Consider the following 20,360-nt stretch of genomic DNA (forward strand, 5'->3'; position numbering starts at 1 on the left):
TCTGTGGTTCTCATATAAACGCTGAAGAAATGGTTGAAAACTAGAGGATCTAAGTTTAAAGCATAATTACAATGAATTATCAGCTGTTCCTGGAAGTCTTACATTATTTTGTTTGAAAATTTTCAGAACTTTATGAGACACAAGCGCATGCACGCGCGCGCACACACACACACACACACACACACACACACACACACAGAGACATACCCCATGAAGATGGCAGAGAAGTGTAGTAACACATAGCCAAGATCTAAAGTTAATCACATGCAGGCAGGCCCGATTTTTTAAGTGATACTTGGGTCTGTTCATCGAATCCAAAGATTTCATTCTAGAGTGAAAAGTAGCTTTACTGCTGCTGAGCTGTGAGATTGTCTTGTTATTGGCTTTTGGAATTGGGACATTATCAGTTAAGAGAAAATGCACTCTCTGATCAGCTTGAATGATAAATTCTTCCAGAGCTTATCATTTAGTTTTTATTATGACTCAAATAATTTATCTTTTCTCTGGAAGACATAAGAAACAAATCAATCAGAGTTAAAAAACCATAGTAAATCATATTTCTGTCGGAACAAGATTGTTACATACAGTTCAATTTAGACAAAATAAGAGCCTACAAGTGGTATTTCACAGTGAAGAGTCCTAGGATCTGAGGTTCTGGCCTTAGTGTGGCAATAAAGCTGTACAGATAAGTCATGGTTCTCATTGGGCCTCAGGTCCCCATCAGGAACAGTGTTGAACTGGATGAACTCAGTGGACACATTCAACCTTGGTTCTCTGTGAGTTTAGACCTCTTTGGAAATGGCTGCTCACACAAAACAAAATAGGGATTGAGACAAGTATTATTTAAGCCTGAAAATCTCTTATACTTCTGTTTTCATTTTTCTACTTTGGATATAGCCCTATTCCGATTTTTTTTTTCCTACAGCATCCAAATGCACAATTTATCTTGGGTTAATCTCTCCTCCCAAGCTTGACTTTAAACAAAAGTTTAAACCATTTTTCTTACTTCTTTGTAAATCACAAAATCCTACCGCCTTTTTGTGTGTGTGTGTTGGGTGGGGGGGAATTGTGATGGGTTTTCTGTTTATTTTTCAAGGAGTTGTCTTTTTTATGGATAAATGAATTTAGTTATCCACTGTGATAATTAAACAAACTAAACTATCAATCTATCTAAGAAGAGCACATTATCACATTTCAGGGAAAATAGCATTTTTTTCCCATTTACTGATTTATCACCCCACCCTTTTAACCAACACTGCCAAGTTTCTTATTATCAGGGAGACTGACAGACCCTTGGACAACTTAGTTGAGCTTCAGAAATTCAATGATTCATTCCAATGAGCAAAGCTCTTAGCTGACAGGAGGTATTTGGCCTCTTCACCATCATAAACTTCAGTCATAGTTTTGTTGCTGGACCAATGTGTCTCTATCTGCTCATATAGATTTTTAACTGGAAACAAAGAAATAAAGCCCTCAATATTGTAATTTTCAGCTGACGTGTTCTCATGTAAGAATAAAAAAGAGGAAAAATGTATCCATTCAAAAAATTTCTCTGCTTTCCAGAGGTTTCTGAGGGGCTTATTAAAAGCATTAGTGAATGAAAAGAAAATCCAACAACAGTTTCCTGTGTGTTTTTCTGTCATGTTACAGAAGTTTATTAAAAAGGCAGTGTGAGTTATCCTTGTCCAAACCCCCACCATCTTAAAAATACATTTAAAAGGATGTCACTGGAATACTGACGACTTAAAATGTAATTCCATTTCAAATATTTAACTTGAAATTTTTGAACAAAATAGATTTTATTTGCTAAGTTGATCTCTGAAAAGCAAATATATGTTAAGTAATAATCTGTGTAAGTCAGGGTAGGGGTTTGTTGAAATAATTCATTCGTTTTAAACTGCATTTATTTAGATTTTGCTTCGTGCAAATTCATCAGAAAATTTTTCAGTTCTACTATGCAAAGAGGTCAAATGTTCCAAAATTTTAAAAACAAGCTAATTTTCCTGCTCTTACAGACTAAAAGGAGGAGAAGCTCTGTCCGTATTGATGCAGTTTGTTTTTCAATCAGGATTTCTGAGTTTCTCTGTCGGGCAAAATCAAATATACAAGGATGGATATTTGTACAAAGATAAAGTCAAGTCTTAGAAAGAGAGGGGTAAATATATACTTTCTCAAATGATTTATAACAGAGGGCTAGGAAATAAGACATTTCACAAACTCGTCTTGCTGTGCCTGTCCAAGAGAAATCCTTCCTAAGCCCTGATCTCCGAGTAGGAGATAAATATTTTTGCTATTTGAATAAGATTTAAAATTTTACTGGGTTCTGTTTTGTTTTTCTTAAGTCACACTGATTCTTTCTTGTTTGCTGACCTGAGGAGGATCTGAGGACAATGGGATTTAGCCTCCACGTTTCTGCGAACTCTCTGTGTGACATTGGACCAGGTCCTTCCATTCACGGAGCCTCCGTTTTGTTTTTGTTTTTGTTTTTGCTTTTTTTGTCAGATAAAGTAGTTAGGTTTAGCCTTCTCACTCGATAAAACAGTTCAATAAAAATGATGCCATTGGAGAAAACTGGAATCCACTTTAATTCATTGAAAATAGTAAATCATTCTCAAACTTGACACATTCTCATTAATAACAAGTTATTTTCAACAAACTACACACCTGTTCTCTGACACACCAGTGAACACATTTTGACCAGAAGCTCTAACATGTCTTTTTGCTTAAAAAAGGCCTCATGATTTTACTTCCCTCATTCTTATTTCAGCTCTTAGATATTATAATTGTATAAATCTACTTACACAAAGAGTATGAGTAACTTCTGGTAATCCTTATGTGGTAACAGATTGTCTCTAAAAATACAATTTATGCAGTGCTCACTGTGTGCTGAACACTCAAGCAGATGCTGTGCACATCTAAAACAAATCCACAAGTGTTTCTGCAGGCTGTGTGTGGGCTCAGCCCTGGGGCAAGATGCTGGGGGAAAATGGAAAAGTCAATAACCACTGAATCTCCCTCAAGGACCCTGTATGTGGGGGAAACACAACATATACACTCGAAATAAGACATGATGCCCGCTCTTAAGGAATTTATTGCCAAATTGGCAAGATGAGCTACCAATCCTTCAACCACGGGCTATCCACAAGCTGAGAGGACAGATTGATTTTTTTGTTTTTTTCTCTTTATGCATCTTTCTCTTCTTATATAACATTACATCTCAAAGAGCTAATCGTTGAAGAGGATGTGGGAGGTCGGGATCAGTAAAGGAAAAGGTCAATATGGACTAGACCGGCATTCTCTGAGAAGGCTGTGTGAAGCAAGCAGGACACCAAAACAGCCTTGAATTGAAAAAGGCTTGGGGAATCGGCAAGCTTGAAAATGTAAAGACAGAAATATGCATACATACAACAGTGACAAGAATACTACTGGCTGAACTTGCCTTTTCATGGTTCTGAAAGCCAGGAAAGGAAACTTGGCCTTGAGTCCAAAAATAATGGAAGGTTCTCCAAGCAAAACAAATGTGACTACTAACATTTGTATGGGGTCTTATAAAACGCATTGCACGCACTTCTATTGCTATTCCTTGTCATCACCACTTGAGGTTGTTATATCTATGTTAGAAGGAGGACACTGAGGTTTAGGAAGTTTTAGGGCTTGCTCCGCTGACCCAGTGACTATAGGGAGAGGCCAGGTCAGCAAGAATAAGCACAGATCAGTGTTGAAGAGCAGGCACTCTGGAGCCATCATGCCCGGGTTTGAAACCCAGCTCTGTCACTTACCAACTGTGTCACATTGAGCCAGTCATTTAACTTCTCCGGGGCTCAGTTTTCTCATCTGAAACAGGGCAACAATGATTATCTATAACTCACAGTGTGCTTTTGAGTATCAATGAGTTAATACTTGAAAAACAAAATATATTTGTTGTACAAAACAAAAGATGCCAAAGGGGTAATTTGAAACGAGTTATGACTGACTTTTTACCCACGTCCGTCCACTCCATCACTGATTTTCACTGGATAAACAGAGATGCATTGAGTTGTCTGGCTGAAAGAGTGATCTGAGCATTTGGGTAGAGAGGAGACTCGGTTCTAGGAAGTTGCTATGGTAATTCAGGGATAAGGAAAAGAACCCCCGCAATTGGGGAAATGAAGAGAAGACAGAGGAAACTCTGCTTCTATGTTCAGCCACAGGCTGTCCACAAGCTGAGAGGACACATTGATTTTTTGTTTTATTTTTCTCTTTTCTTTCTGCATCTTTCTCTTACTATTTAACATTCCATCTCAAAGATCTTTCCATAGAAGCATAAACGGAACTATTGCCTTTAATAGCACCTTTTGCTTTATTTAATTTATTTTTTTTCTTCTATCCTTCATTCTTTTCTATCTATAGACAGACAATAACTGTACATGTTTATAGGGTAGTGCATGCTGTTTCAACACACGCATACATTGTGTAGTGATAGAATCAGGATAGCCAGCATAACCATCACTGTAAATATTAATTTCTTTATAGTGATAACATTCAAAATCCTCTCTTCTGCCTCTTGAAATATACACTGAATTGTTATTAGCTATAGTCATCTAGCTGTCTAATAAAGCACCAGAGTTTATTCTTCCTGTCTGGCTGGATCTATACCTCTCAAGCAACCTTTTCCAGTCTGCAGTTCTCCCTACCCTCCCCAACCTCCAGTAACCACTATTTTGCTCTCTATTTCTATGAGATCAATGTTTCCAGATTCGACATAAAAGAGAAATCACGCAGTATTTATCTTTCTGTGCTGGGTTTTCTCAACATGATGTCCTTCAGGTTCATCCAGATTACTGTAAATGACAGGATTGCATTCTGTTTTATGGCTGAATAGTATTCCATTGGGTGTATACTGCATTTTCTTCATCCATTCATACACAGATTGCCTCTTAGGTCGATTCCTTATACTGGCTATTGTGAATAGTGTTGCAATGAACAGGGGATGATATATCACAGATATATCTTCCCATACTTCAATCCCGTATACTCCTTCAGATACAAGCCCAGTAATGAGATTGCTAGATCATAGGGTAGTTTGATTTTTAGTTTTTTGAGGACTCTCCAAGTTATTTTCCATATGGCTGCACCATTTTATGTTTCCACCAACAGAGCACAAGTGTTCCCCTTCCCTGCATCTTCTCCAGCATCTATTATTTTCTGTCTTTGATTATAGCCAGGCTAACTGAGGTAAGGTAGTAACTCATTGTGGTTTTGATTTGCATTTCCATGATGATTAGTGATACTAAACATTTTTTTCATATACCTGTTGGCCATTTGTATGTCTTCTTTTGAGAAATGTGTTTTCAGGTCTTTTGCCAACTTTTGAATTGGATTGCTTGTTTTTTTGCTGTTGAGTTTTATCAATAAGATTGCTCTTTTAGAGAGTCATATTTAGTAACATATCCATCTTTTATAATCAGCAGATGTTAAGCATAATAATATTAGTATTCTCTAAGGAAAAGGCATGAAGCAAATGGATTTTGAAAAAGGACTACTTTCTTCATGGTTTTTAAAGGGAGAGAATCTTGAAGGGGTTTGGTTATTAAAGAATAAACCTGAGGCCACCTGAGGAAGAATTTCCATCTTACACAAGATTCACATGGGCCATGGAGGTTTTAGATACGTGCAGGACCAACTTCACAGGCATACGATCTGTGCCATTGCTCAGAGCCTCAAGCTTAGAAGGGTCTCAGACTTGGTTTAATGCTCTGCTCCTCTGATGGTTCTTGAATTATGAATAGCTGTGGAACAAGGGCCTCTGCATTTTTAGTTTTCACTCGGCCTCACAACTTATCTAACCCTTCCTGGGTTTATGACAATTGTGGCTCAATTAACCTGCCACGAATTCCTCTTGTGTAAGGCAGACCTACTTCAAATAGGTCCATTACCTTCTGAACATCCCACATCCTCTCATTTTTCTGACTACATGTGTTGTACCACATTGTCCTCTCAGATAAGGTAGTGAACTAAATGGAAGTGTGGATGTTTCTCTTTTATACACTCTTTAAATACTCTCCTTAAACGCTCTTTATTCACAGTTTACTCTCCTTTTTAGCTAATTCAGATTGTGTGTGTGTGTGTGTGTGTGTGTGTGTGTGTGTGTGTATTTAAGAAAAGTAAAGCATCCTATGCTAAAGCAGCAGAAGTGGGGGGCAATGCAGCATTTCTGTTCTGTGTAGAGCCTGTTGTTATCTCAATGGTGTAGAGCTGTTCAGAGTAGCTGGATGATTTTCCAATGCAAGAAGAGCAATTTGGTTTTTGTAGGGCAGGTAAAAAATGGCTTGCATTATTTGAGGAGGCTTTGTTGGAAAGAAATTGTGTGCTTTTAAAAACCCTCCATTTACCTCTGTCACCTATGCTGTGGCCACAGAATAACTTCAAGTGGGGCCAGGTTTTACTCAGCAGAGCAACCTTAAAAGGAAAGTAAAAAGAAGGGAGCAGAGTTTTCTTCATTTAAGAAGGTAAAGAAACAGGAGCATTTTGAGGAGAAAAGAACTTGGAAAAGTTGACACAATACGTTTGAGCAGGTATAGAAATGATGAACTCCTGATTCACAGGATGGATGCTTTGGTTTCATTCTATTGCTTCATTGTAGATAAAATTGTTTTAAGAGGCTTTGAGAATTTCGATTAAATGGCATCCGGATAAGTTTTCTAGTAAAACTCCTTAAATAGTAAATGAAGAAGGTCACATTAGGACATTATTGTACAAGAAAACACTTCCGCAATGCCCATGCAAAGATTTCTAACAAGCATTTGAAATACACATAGGAGGAGCTCATAGGCAAACCTCACAGCTGCCTTTAAAGCTGGCGTGTTTGGAACCCTGAGCCACTGGATCGCATATCAGTCTTCTGTTTTTATATGACCTAAAACCGTGTGTCTCACTCAGAATGCAAATGAGTGAGTCATAGGGACAGCATTGTCTTTGATTTATGGGTTTGGTCTATTTGACCGGAAAACACATCAGTTATTGAAGGGTTGTGTAAGCGTTGTTGTGACTTGGGCAGTTCAGACTGTATGTTGGGCTCCAGTTAGGGCTTACATTTATTTATTTACTTTTTAAAGAAAAGCACTCAGGACATTGTCCATTGATTCCTTAATCTGACAAAATCCCAATAGTGCCAAATAGTGCAGAGGCCTGGAGCCCTGAAGAGGGGTAGGCTATATCACTGGGTTGGCTGCTTTGTTACCTCAAGCACGGAAGAGTGGATTCAGGCACCAGAAAGCTCTTTCATTGAGCTCTGGGACTTGTCTGATGGCTACAGATTCAGAAAGCTTTGAATCTGATTTAGATTCAGCTGCTAAAAGTTGCTGAATCACAGTAGAGAGCTAGCTTGTGACTTATAAAACTTCTGGCATTATTTGTTTTGTTTCATTTTGTTTGTCTTTTTTTTCCCCTAATAACCTTAACGTTACTGAATTTCATTCATGATTGCTGCAAACAATCAAACCAAGTAACGATTATGGAAATAAACTTTAAAAGCCGACATGGTGAATAAGTACATAGCTCTCTGGCTTAATTCTTAAATACGCAAATCAAGAATTCCTTATGTTTATTTTTAGCTATCCCTAGAACTGGTAGATTAAAAACTGCAGTGTGACTTTTTTAAAAAAAACATATCTTATATTGCCAAGGGCTATTTTTTCTATATGTAGTAATGATATCAAGTCTCTCCAAATCTGTCATCTACATTGGACAAAAATGGTCCTAAGACTAGTCGTGATGTAAAAACGTACAATTCTGTCACTTACTTTAAAAATTGTTCCATCATTCAAATAATACTAAAATGAACCAGTGTATAAATTTTAGATTAAGATATTTGCAGTCTTGTTAATGGCACAATTTGTGCTTATAGCCCACAACTTTGCTTTTAAACCATGCTGCTGCAAGATGGCTGGAAATCTCACCTGATCTTCATAAAATTACAAAAATCAACCACAAAATATGAAAATATATTCCTTCTCATTTTTTAGACGTGATCAGAAGTCTGGATGAAGTAACTTGGTTTTTTTTTTTTCATATGGTAAACACTGACAAGAGCAAGTAGGGGAAGGAGATTGAAATATGGGTTATCACCTTATTGTTCCCAGGGACAAAGAAAAGAACTTTTCACTCCTAGCTATTATGCAACAAACTTTTTTCAACATTCTCATTCATAATGTTTTCTGGAGTGTAACATCTGTCTTTAAAAGGTTTAAGCTAATGCCCACACATGCCAACTTAAAAATACTTTCCCATTTATTACATTTCCTTTTCCCAGACCTCTGGTAAACTTAAGAGGTCTCATTATACTATATGGAAATAAAGAGATTCCCAAAGGGAGAAAAAACTGTTTTGAATGCTGACTAACGTTCATAGCCAGGGGAAATAATTAACTCATTAACTCATTCATTCATTCATGTAACAAACATTTATTAAACACTATGTGAAACTCCCCCTCTAATCCTCAAGGAGTTCACAATCAAGTGGTGCAGAAAGTCATGCATAAAATGAACGCTAATGCAGAGTTGTAAAGGCTGTGAAAGACGAATACACAGAGTGCCTTGAGAAAACAGTGGAGGCAGCCACTAACTCAGTCTAGGTAGGAAGACGTAGCAAAAGTGCACTCAGGGAAGACATAGAAGGATAAGTGGAATTGTGTTGGCTGAAAAGGCGAAAAAGAGAACATCAGGCTCAAAAACGGAGACCTGTGCACCAGGCATCTGGTGTAACTACAGCATAGGATGTAAGGGGAGAAGAGAGACACTGAGACTGATATGGTAGGCTGCAAGCATATTGTGAAGGGTCTTATATGCCAGTCTAAGGAGATTGACATTGTGGGTTTGAGTTGGGTAGTAACACGATCAAATTTGTATTTAGATAAAATCATTGTGGCGTCTTAGATAATGAACTCAGGTTCATTATCCAAGAAAAAACAGAAGTGAGAAGAATAATGTAGAAGTCAGAACAGTAGCTGGAGCAACTGAAACTAGGCATATGGAAGTCCTAATGAGAAAGAAAACTAAAAAATTAGAGAACCTATTATCATTTATCTTTACAGGATGAGAAAAAGGGAGAGGTCAAATCCTTCTAGAATCTTATATATTTCTAGCATACAGGATTCTCACATATATTTGGCTAAAGCTTTGTATAATTAATAAAGTCTCATCATAAAAAGCATTTACTAAGTTAATATCCCCATTTGTGTGGAATTCCGAAGTACTTATAAGAAACATAAATATTTTTCCTTCTGAATATGCATTGAAGGCTTTTGTAGAAAAGTGAAAAAATAGTAGCTATACTTCCATGAGAATTACCTACAAACACCCCAATTAATGAATGTGCTAACACTTCCTCCATATCATGAACATTCGCTGAGATCTGTTATTTAGTATGGGCATGTAGGTAGTGACTATATGAAGGTATACATTCTGTATGGTATATAGAACTTCTGCAACATGTGAAATTATTGGAAGCCTGAGATTACTTTTAGAGGGAAGGTCAATACAGCTTGGATGTCAGTCATGTCTTACACACAGCAATAGTTGGAAAGCATTCAAATAGATAATTATAATTTAGCTATGACTTAAATTTGACTTTTTTCCAACTTTGTTACTTAACAGGGCTTGTGTATGTTACACTGAAAGTGGCTTTCCTAAAACCTCTAGGTTTGTTATGATTTCTTTATTAAATGATTTCTATGATGTATTCATGATGTCACTAAACCAACATTAAATTACCTACACCTCGTGAAGCTCTGGAATTCTTCATGGACAAGGCAGATGAAGTAATGATCCATATAAAGGTCAGAAGGATGTGAAAAAACACTACCTGGGAATATATTTTTTTTTGTTTGGTTTTAAATCACAGCCATGAAATTGTCCAAAAAACTGGTGCCAAAATCATTCATTTATGCAACTGGTATTTACTGGGCACTTCCTCTATGCTGAGCACTGTGTGTGGGGCTGAGCAGATGGTGGTAAATAAAATAGACAAGGTTTCTGCTCTCATGGAGCTTACTGTCACCTAGTGAGCACTTGAAATACAGTGTGCTGGGTGCTGGCATAGGGTTAGCTAGAGACAGAAAGTTCCCAGAATGTAATGGACACTTGAGATTTATAAGCACGGGTGTATGAGAGAGAGAGAGAAACAGAGAGAGACAGAGACAGAGACAAAGATAGAAACAGTGAGAAAGAGAGAGAAGCAAAGATATGCTTATCTCGGTTTTACCTAAGTATTTTATCCTTGCAGTCATCCTGAAAAAAAGCAATAAAGAATAAAACAGGAGAGGGGCAAGAAATGGGAAAGGTACACCTCTTCCCTGAAGGCTTCAGTGATTCCTCCAAACGGAACTGACTCCTCCATAATTACGCCTTTTGATTCTGTGCCATATTTTTCTAATATATGAGCATGTTTTTTCTTGATGCTCTTAAAAATAAAGAAAATCCCATATAATAAAAAGTCGCTTTTTAATTTCTACTTTTAGATAAATCGGGGAAGAATCTTTAAGGTTTGTTCTTTCTAAGTGCTCTTACAAAAAAATATTTAGCAGAAGGCAGTGTGAAGACTGAAAAAAAAAAAGATGAGGACTGTAACTACGTCAAGCTTCATTTTCTTTGATTATTTATGCTCTTTTGTCTTCACCTTTGCCTTCCATGTAATCAGGCTCATCCTGCAGCAAGCTAGAAGATGCCGATTACATAGAAGTCACAGGGTAATTTAGCCTTTTGACCTTCCTTGAGCTCTTATAAATCTTTCCACTGCTGGGAAGCCAGGGTTTTGTTCTTCCCTCGGCAACAAAAGGCTGTTGCTTATGAGCTGCCTCACACAGCAGCAGAAAGGAAACAGTGAAAACTGTGTGTGAGGCTGCCTGGGGGAGGGGTGGCTGTGACCTTGGCCTTTCTGAGAATGTGGGGAAGAGGAACAGTTCCCATTTTCCCAGTGCTAGCAGCCCTAATTATGCCAGAAGCGATGTTGGTGACAAACTGGAATGCAGTTATCAGTTCTGAGTGTAAAATAAGGAAGTTGGACAAGTTGATCTCAAAGGTGCTTTCTGGCTCTCACAGTCTAGGATTCTAAATATGTCTCAAGAATGATAACTTGGAAAGGAAATTAAACAGGCCAATGAATTAGGCTTATGCATGATAAGCACCCTGGTGGTTATTGGTCATTCAGAAATCAGAGGTATGGACAGCCTATCCTGCATCCAGGTGTTGAAGAGGGGTGGTTCAGTCGAAGTTGTGCTAAATAAATATGGAGATCCTGACCACCACACTACATAAACAAGGGGTGCTCTGACCTCAGGTAGAAAGTAAGCAGACAGGAAAATAATTTCAGCATTTGGTTTCTCTTAATATAAGCCTGAGAACATTTCACCTTTGTAATCACATAGCTGTTTAAAAGACTCCAGACATTCAAGATCATTCAAGATGTGTGTGCGTGTGTGTGTGTGTGTGTGTGTGTGTGTGCGTGTGTATAGGAGGTGGTTCTGAAAAGATTTTCTGAAGTATCTTTGGTGATCTTATTCAACCAACTGATACTTGTTTTTCTTCCGGCTTCTGCTTAGGATACCGTTAAATAGCATTTTTTTTCCTTATTATTTTTGTTTTTTCTTGAGAGGAAGTCTTGCTCTGTCACCCAGTGCAGTGGTGAGATCAGTGAGGCTGCGCACTGCAACCTCCGCCTCCTGAGTTCAAGCAATTCTCTTGCCTCAGTCTCCCAAGTAGGTGAAATTACAGGTGCCCGCCACCACTCCTATTTTCTGCATTTTTTTTTTTTTTTTTTTTTTTAGTATAGACAAGCTTACACCATGTTGGCCAGTCTGGTCTCGAACTTCTGATCTCAGGTTATCTACCTACTATGGCCTCCCAATGCGCTGGAATTACAGGCATAAGTCACCGGGCACAGCTTCTCTTTGCTTTCTATGGTTAGTTAGCATCATCCTAGTTGCTCTCATTCTTTTTCCTTCCTTTATCAATTTCAATATGCAAAGATAAGTCCTCTTACAGCTTAATCCATTCTTGTTAAGACTTGAATATGAAGGAAATAGATGGGCAACCAGGGGAGCTTTATTCTTTTGATTGATCCAACATGGACATATGCCCATCCTAATGCAAATAATAATAACAACAAACAGTTATATAGCACTTAATTTCTGCCAATATAATATTCTAAGTGCTTTGCATGTATAAATTCATGCCATGTCACAACCACCCTATCAGTGAGCTTGTGTGTATGTGCGTGCGTGTGTGTGCATGCTGGTGAGTGTTTTCCCCATGCTGGTTCGTATTTGTTGTGGTTATAATGTTTTGTATTTTATTTTTAGTTTGGAGTTGTTAGGGAAAAGAAAAATTGCCTTCATTGGCATATTTCTCTCCTCCCTTATCATGACACTCAGCCCATCCCTGGCAACCTTTTATGCCCCCAAAATATTTTGGCAGCGTCAAGAGCCCAAGCAGGGATACCACTGGGAGCAAGAGCAGAAGCAAAACACCATGTGCTCATCAGAGTGCTGGTTTGCCTGATATGCGAGGTCCAGCAGGCTTCATGTGGCACAGAGCTGTACAGGGAGATGTACAGCCAAGGGAGAGGCTCATTTTGGAAGAAACGTGGAGTGTTGTTCTCCTCCAAGTGCCTGAGAGCGTGCTCTTCCTGAAAGCTCTGCAGCCGTCCAGACAGTCACTCCGAGTATTTGAAGGCAGCACTGTAGTGACGCAGAGCATCAGGACAGTCAGTCATAGGTCACACTGTCAGGTTTTGTAACAAAGGAGTCAAATTTTTAAAATGTTCTGGGAAGGGTGTTTGGCAATCCGCATAGCACACTTGTCATGGTCTCACCAAGCAATTTAAAAAAGCACATCTATCAGTGCAACATTTATAAAAACCAGCATACTTGATGATATTTTAAGTCTCTGGACCAGATATGAAAACCAGGCCTGAACCGTCACTAGGAAAGAGAGGGGAAACTCAACATTATTTTGTGAGACACTAATGATCTCTTATCTCTTTACTGAGAGCTATGGAAGTTCGATTTCACTATCTAATTTACTCTGGCAACTGAAGCACAAAGGCCTTGTCCTTCTGCCAGGGAGTAGCAGTAAACGACAGTGGTTGTGTGTTCTAATGAGTTTTTTTATGATTATGATTCCGTCATACCAACCCCACCCCCTGCCTGAGCAGGAAGGACTTTGGGGCATATGGCAGACATCACATATGCCACTGCTCCCCAGTGTCAACACTGCATAAACTTTGGATGTTGCACAGTGCAGTCTGTCTTCCTTTGGGCATGAATGTCTGTGGAGCCATGGTGTATGTCAGCATGTTTTTATTCCAAAAAGATTCTCATTCAGTGGCTACTGAAGTTCGTTGATAAGCCGCCCTGGAAAGGAAGGCTGGCATACAAGTGGCAGCATCTTGCAGGCAGCATTGTGACATTTACTTTTCCCTCGCCGTACCCATAAAAATCACCAGATTAAATTTGGTTTGCCTTTTCTTTCTTCTGACACCCTATGCTGGCTTTTCATTGCAGAGACTTTTTATGAGCACGTTGGACGTGTGAATGGGCTGCAAACAGATGAAATAAAAATACTTCCATCACTCTCCCTACCACCTCCAAGAAGCAGATGAAAATACTTGCAGTCCAGGGCTGAAATCTACATAGTATGTCAACGGGTGTGCTTCCCTTAAATGCAGCCAAAACAGACAGACACAGTATAGTCTGAAATTTTGGGTTTCTTCAGAGGAAAGTAAATACGTATTTTAGTTTTTAGCAACAATAGAGCAGAAATGTATCCAACATTGTCTTGTTAATTTCAAAGCATTGTAGAGAAATGTTTGTTTGTGCTTGCTGATGCTCAGTATAGACAGAAACACAGCATGCATGGAACTCCTTCCACGGGAGTCATTAAAAGGCATGCTGAGAATATGTGCTAAGAATAAGACACAATTCTTTGTGCCTCTACTTTGGCAAAACTCATTACAGGAAGTGATTTCCAAGTCAGAGACATGACATATTCCTCCGGGAAAAGAGAGGATTGAATGGCAAGTGTCTTCCTTTTTCTATCTTTCATGATTGCATCTGTGGTGGCATTAACAGGAAAACATACAGCAAGCAGGCAGGCATGATGAGGGAGAAAAGAATTAGGGAAAGAAAAGACCAATCTAACACTTTATTGATTACCACAATAACTGTACAATTTAAATCACACATGACGCAACAGCAGATTGTGTCTTATAAAAGGACTTGTTTGCAATATGACATGGTGGAAAAGAGTCTTGAAGTTAGAAAACATTTGTTCTAACCTTGGTTCTGCCGCATCCTCTGTGATCTGGAGCAGTTTTGTCCCCTTGGGTCTCAGTTTCCTCAACTGGTAATTGAGCATAATAACTGCACTTACTTCACAGTGGTATATGTGTTACTTACATTCACTCAGATACGTCAAAGTGCCTAGTATAGTGCTTGGCATTCGACAAGTGATTCATACTTTTTTAACATCTCAATGTAAGTAACGAGAAATTGCCCAATATCTTGCAGTGTGGCTTGACCCACTCATGAATATGCTAAGATATGAACTTCAGTTTAATATATTTCAGTTGTCCCCAGAGCCATTACTTTTCCAGCCAGTCTTTCGTTAACCTACAACAGTAATTTCCTGCTAAGCCTTAGCGTCAGCACATCCTTTCAGTACGCTTCTCACCTATTTTTAGAAGACCACACACTTAGAGCAGTGGTTACCAACTTTAGGGTCACATTAAAATCACAGGGGCAACCACAGATGTCCAGACCCTATGCTCTGATTCTTGCTCAACTTATCTAGGATGGGTCTCTAGATATATATATATATATATATATTTTTTTTTTTTGCATTGGCATTTTCAACTGATCCTGAGGCAATTTTAGTATGTGGCCAAAGTTAAGAAATGCTGATTTACACGGTTTTCCTTGATCCCCTCTATCCCTCACCCTCTTCCAGTAATAGTGACGATGTGTTGTCTAAGCCAGCCATAACCTCCTGTTTATTTCTTTCAGTCTGGGACTTCACACAGTGCCTGGTGTATAATAAATACTCCATAAATGTTCCGTGAATGAATGAATGAATCGCCAGTGGTATATGCTCACAACGTTGCTGATTGGTGTTAGTGAATGATAAAGTGGAAAGGGCAGAGACTTAGGAGTCAGATAACTTGGGTTTTTAGTCTGATTCAGTCACAAGCTTGGTGGGTTTTCAGGGTTAAATCACTTAACTACTCAGAGCCTCAGTTTCCCCATGTGTAAGATGAGGGGAGTGAACTAGATGATCCCAAGGGCCATTTTAGCTCTAACACTGTCTTTCTACAAGTCTACGAAAACCCATGGCACTGATAACTATATTTTTGCCACCCTCGTAAAATGACATGAACATGGGAAAGGGAGTTTAATGAATCTTATAAAAAGCAGTTTCTGGAACAAGAGAGACCATTTTCATAATGGAGAGAATTTAATGGACTTAGCTTGTAAAGAAGCAATTTAGTAGCTTCTGTCCATTTGGAACAGTTGCCCATGCTAAGCAGAAATAAAGGAGAGAGAAACACATAATCCTTGAGAACCAACCATCTCTCAGAGACTGAGTGTAGCCTCTGGAATCAAACTAAGTGGATCTAGACTGACTGCTGTGTTTCTTGGACCTGTTTCTTGGGGTCTGGTAAAGATGAAATGATGTGGCCAGATGTGGTGGCTCTTGCCTGTAATCCCATCACTTTGGAAGGCTGAGGTGGGTGGATCACGAGGTCAGGAGATAGAGACCATCCTGGCCAACATGATGAAACCCCATCTCTACTAAAAATACAAAAATTAATTGGGAGTGGTGGCATGTGCCTGTTGTACCAGTTACTCAGGAGGCAGAGGCTGCAGTGAGCCAAGATCATGCCACTGCAGTCCAACCTGGCGACAGGGTGAGATTCTGTCTGAAAAAAAAAAAAGGTAAAATGAGATAACACTCAAAAAGCACTTAGAAAAGTACCTGGCAAGCAGAAAGGATATAATAAATTTCAAAGAAAAAGTGCGAGCAAGAAATAATCCAAATAAAACCCCCACGACTCTAGTGTACTGTTGTCTCCATATGCCAATCACAGAAACTGAAGCTCAGGGAAATCAAATAAACATGGCCTCTGTGACACAGCTGGTAAATGGCAAATCTGAGTGTTCAAGTCAGTACCGGTAGCACAGAAGACGCCAGTGTGCTTGTCTTTATTCGTCATTGCTTTATTGCGATTCTTAACTTGCCTAGATCTGCTTTCAGACTCCCTACTGCTATTCATGCCTTCCTCACTTCAGTAGCCAGTGCTTGGGGTTTGCTCACTTCAGCAGCCTATCCTGGGTCCTTATAGGTTTGGTTTAGCTGTTGCTTCTCTGCTTTCCCCCATGGCCCCTTTTCAAGTGTCCTTCACCATGAAAGAGTAATAGTGTTAATAATGTTCCTGCTTTTATACAAAGAGCTACATTCATACAAGTACCTCTAGCTTTTAGCACAATTAAATCATCTACAGAGGCAGAATCATTTATTTATGCATCAAACCATGATGGTCTTTCCAAAGGATAAACTTGTCTTGGAAAACTTGCCGCTGTGTCCTCCTCCGCACCTAACTCACAATGGGAGCTCAGGAAGTCTGGAGCAGGGCCTGAGCATAGGTGCTGTTGAAATGGGAAAAGTTCCCTTGTCCCCCACGAAGGGCATGATGGGGGTGTGGCTCACTTTTTCAGTGCCTCGCTACTCAAACCTCTAGGGGAGCATGCAGACGGGAAGGCTGTGGGGCTCTGACCCCACTGCAGTGTCTAGGGGTGAATGTTCACAGCTCCTGAAGCCCCACTTGGGTATGTGTGACAGGGTGCTCTTTTAGTATAGCTCTTGTCATTTTGTCATCTATATAGGTGGCTTGTGGTAACCAGCTCAATTAGACCCTCTTCCTTGTCACAAGGACAGAGGGCTTCCTGTATCCCAGATTCTTGCCTTGGTGTACTGAAAGAATTGGATCACACCTGGGCTTAGAGAATGAGTGCAAGGATTTATTGCATGGAGGTAGCTCGGGGGAAGTCAGAAGGGGATGCAGTGAACCTGGGCTCTCCTCTTACCGCCTCAGCCAAGCTCCGCATCAATCTGCCTCTGCCAATCGGTGGCTTGCCCGAGTGCCGGTGCCTGTCTGTGTGTTCCTCTGGACGTTCAGCTGCCTGTGTGTTCCTCCCACTGATGTGCTCCTTTCGACTTCCAGCTGCTTCTGGGTCTGCCTGTTAGGGTCTGTGGATTTTTATAGGCACAGGATGGGGGTGTGGCAGGCCAAGGTAGTCTTGGGAAACGTGACATTTGGGCAGGAAATACCTGTCCTTACTTAGGTCCATGGGAGTGGAGCCCTAGCCAAAGACCATGCCCGCCTCTTCCCAGCACTTCCCTCCCCCATTTGTGTAGCGTATAAAGGGACCATGCTCTTCCCTTCCCAGGACTTCCTTTCCATATCACTTTGAAAGTTCCAACAAAGATCAGGATAGTGGAAAAAAAAAAAAAAAAAAAAAAAAGAAAGTTTCCCAGGTGGTATTACTCTCTGTCCCTGGTTAAGACACTCTAGATTCTAGTTAAAAGCTCTCGTTGTACAGTTGGGGAAACTGAGCCAAATAGGAGTAGACACTTACCAAGGATTGTAGTCAAAGGACTGAAAGCCAGGAAGCCTGATTTCAACTGCTGATCTCTTCCCTCTGACTGCCAGGCCAAAGTAAATTCAGGATTTGGGAAGTACCTACTTTGTTCTACTTGGATAATCCAATCGGCATCATAGCCAAGCTGTTTTTGCGAAACTATCTGCTGTCTGGTGACTCTCGGCTCCTTTTAGAGGTATCATTTTGGCGTAATGAGGGGAGCACACTCACAAGGAGGCAAGTAGTTAAGAATGAAGAACCATACCGGCAAGTTTTAAATCGTGGCTTCATCACTTCCAACTTGTAGGTTATTGGACAAATTTCTTAACTTCCCTGATATTCACTATCCTCATGTAGAAAATGGGTATAATAATGTTTGATATAATGAGTAAATGAGATCACGCATACAAAGTATTTTGAACAATGCCTGACAAGTATTCAATTAATTTGATTAGCACCTTTCATTTCCTAATATATTTCAAGTAATCTAATTAGGACCTTTAATTTCATAATATATTTCAACTGTCTTTATCTCATCATTCCTCAACTTCAAGAAAATCATATTTACACTTTTCTCAGCTCTACTGTTGGTAAAATCATGTAGGTCTGATTGTATTATAAATTCAACTGCAACATAAAGCAGCAGGGCTCTAACTATTTATGAGACAACAATCCCAAGTTTTGTCACTCAATTCTGGTCAAAAGCTGAATTAAAAAGAACATCGCCTTATGTGGAAAAATTTCTAAGAGCGTACATGGTCCAGCCACTCTGCTGATACATCCCAGGATTTGGGTATATTAGCTGATAGCTAGGCACATAAATATAATCCTACTGGCCATCCAGTAGAATGTCTTTTCCCAAATTATGCTTTGGAATGATACTAATCCTTTAACCTCTATTAAGGGTCATGGTGGCCAGCTGCTATGGCTCAGGCTAAGTATAACCTTTTATCAGCACTTTGAGAGACCAAGACAGGACGATTATTTGAGTCCAGGAGTTTGGGACCAGTCAGGACCACATAGTAAGACCTTATTTCTAAAAAAGAAAGAATTAGCCAGGCACTGGGGATGGTGGCATGTGCCTACAGTCCCAGCTACTTGGGAAGCTGGGATGGGAAGATCAATTGAGCCTGGGAGGTGTACGCTACAGTGAGCTACCATTATGCCACTGCACTCCATCCTGGGCAACAAAGCAAGTCCCTGTTTCAAAAAAAGGGCCATGGTAAATAAAAACCCAGTGTCACTCATTGTTACGTATAGAGATACTGTTTGAGACTTTAGTCACTAGATGACCAATACTACTTACTATTTACATGAATGCCTGGGAAAAATTCCTGGCCTTTCCGTCTACAAAGAATGATTACACAGCCATTGCATAATTAATATATTTCTATTTCATGTACACGGTGGATTTTACAGCATATAGATTCTCTTTTTCCCTAATGGCTGCTAGGGCTCTTGGAGACAATTTCGTGGCCATATTATGTAGAATATCATGATCTGCAATTATAGGTCACACCTAGATTACTTTGGCACCAAACTTCTTTTCTCTTCGATATTTTATCCCTTCTTTTGATTTCACCTACCATGTCATAAATTTTACACATTCTTTTTTGTTTTTCAACATTTAATAACTGACTATGTAAGAGAAGAAGGAAAAAAGGAAGAAAGAAATGTAAATAAATAGAGAAGGCTTTCTCTATTATTTAAAACTGAGCCCAGTTAGGTTACATACATTGGGATTTTTCCAACAGCCCAAATCCCACAACACAAGTGTTCATTTTCAAAGTGCTCATGTAGGCATTCTATTTGAAAATCAAGAGCAATATTATAACTTATAAGAGAGGCCAGCCAGACATCTATTGTGTTGTCTCGGACTCATGGGACCAACTGGGTTCACAGTATGTTTTCCTTCCTGGACAGTGATGTTCTATGAAGACAGCAAAGTAAGAGCCTTCCACAATTATGGTGATTCTCCTTTCCAGTGTCTGGAGCTGTGCATGCTTTCCAGTTTCTCTGATGAATGGAGGTTTGAGGAAGAGATAACTTAGCACAATCCATATTGCATCACATTTTATTTGCTTACTGTTGCTAACGTTCAGAGATATTTTGAAGATAAAATTGGAAGTGTTACGTGTCTTCCTGAATCAATAGTTTAATATCTTGGTTACAGGTCCCCCTACCATTAGTCTCTGCTTATAAAGCTATGGGTGATACTTGATGTAGCCAGTAATCAGCATGCTTTTCCATTGGTTTGGGCTCAGAAAGATAAATATGTATTTTAGATGCACTTCATTTTAAAGAGGTGAATATCATCATCAATCAATTAAATAAACTTTATTTGCCCAGAAATATTATTACATGTCACTTTTTAAAAGTAAATAAAACACTTGCGGTTAGCTTTATGGTGTGTTCAGTACATACTGACATATGACAAATTTACATTTAAATACATTGACTATAGCACTATATCTCAATTCACTAGTAATTCTCCTTTAAGGTTTTCAGCTGCACAAAAGAAATAGCAACCTTTTCGGGGAAGCCACTAGGCTATGTTTCAGAACTTATCAATGTGGAGTGGATTCTGTAAATGGCCATAAATGTTAACCATTAATTTTCTTAATGCCATGATAATCTTCAATTTAGCAACCAGGCAAGTAAAATGCTTCTTTAAAAGCTGGGTGCATGA

This window comes from Sapajus apella, unplaced genomic scaffold (genome assembly GCF_009761245.1).
Source record: "Sapajus apella isolate SASKATOON/1434 unplaced genomic scaffold, GSC_monkey_1.0 scaffold93, whole genome shotgun sequence".
Classification (NCBI taxonomy): domain Eukaryota; kingdom Metazoa; phylum Chordata; class Mammalia; order Primates; family Cebidae; genus Sapajus; species Sapajus apella.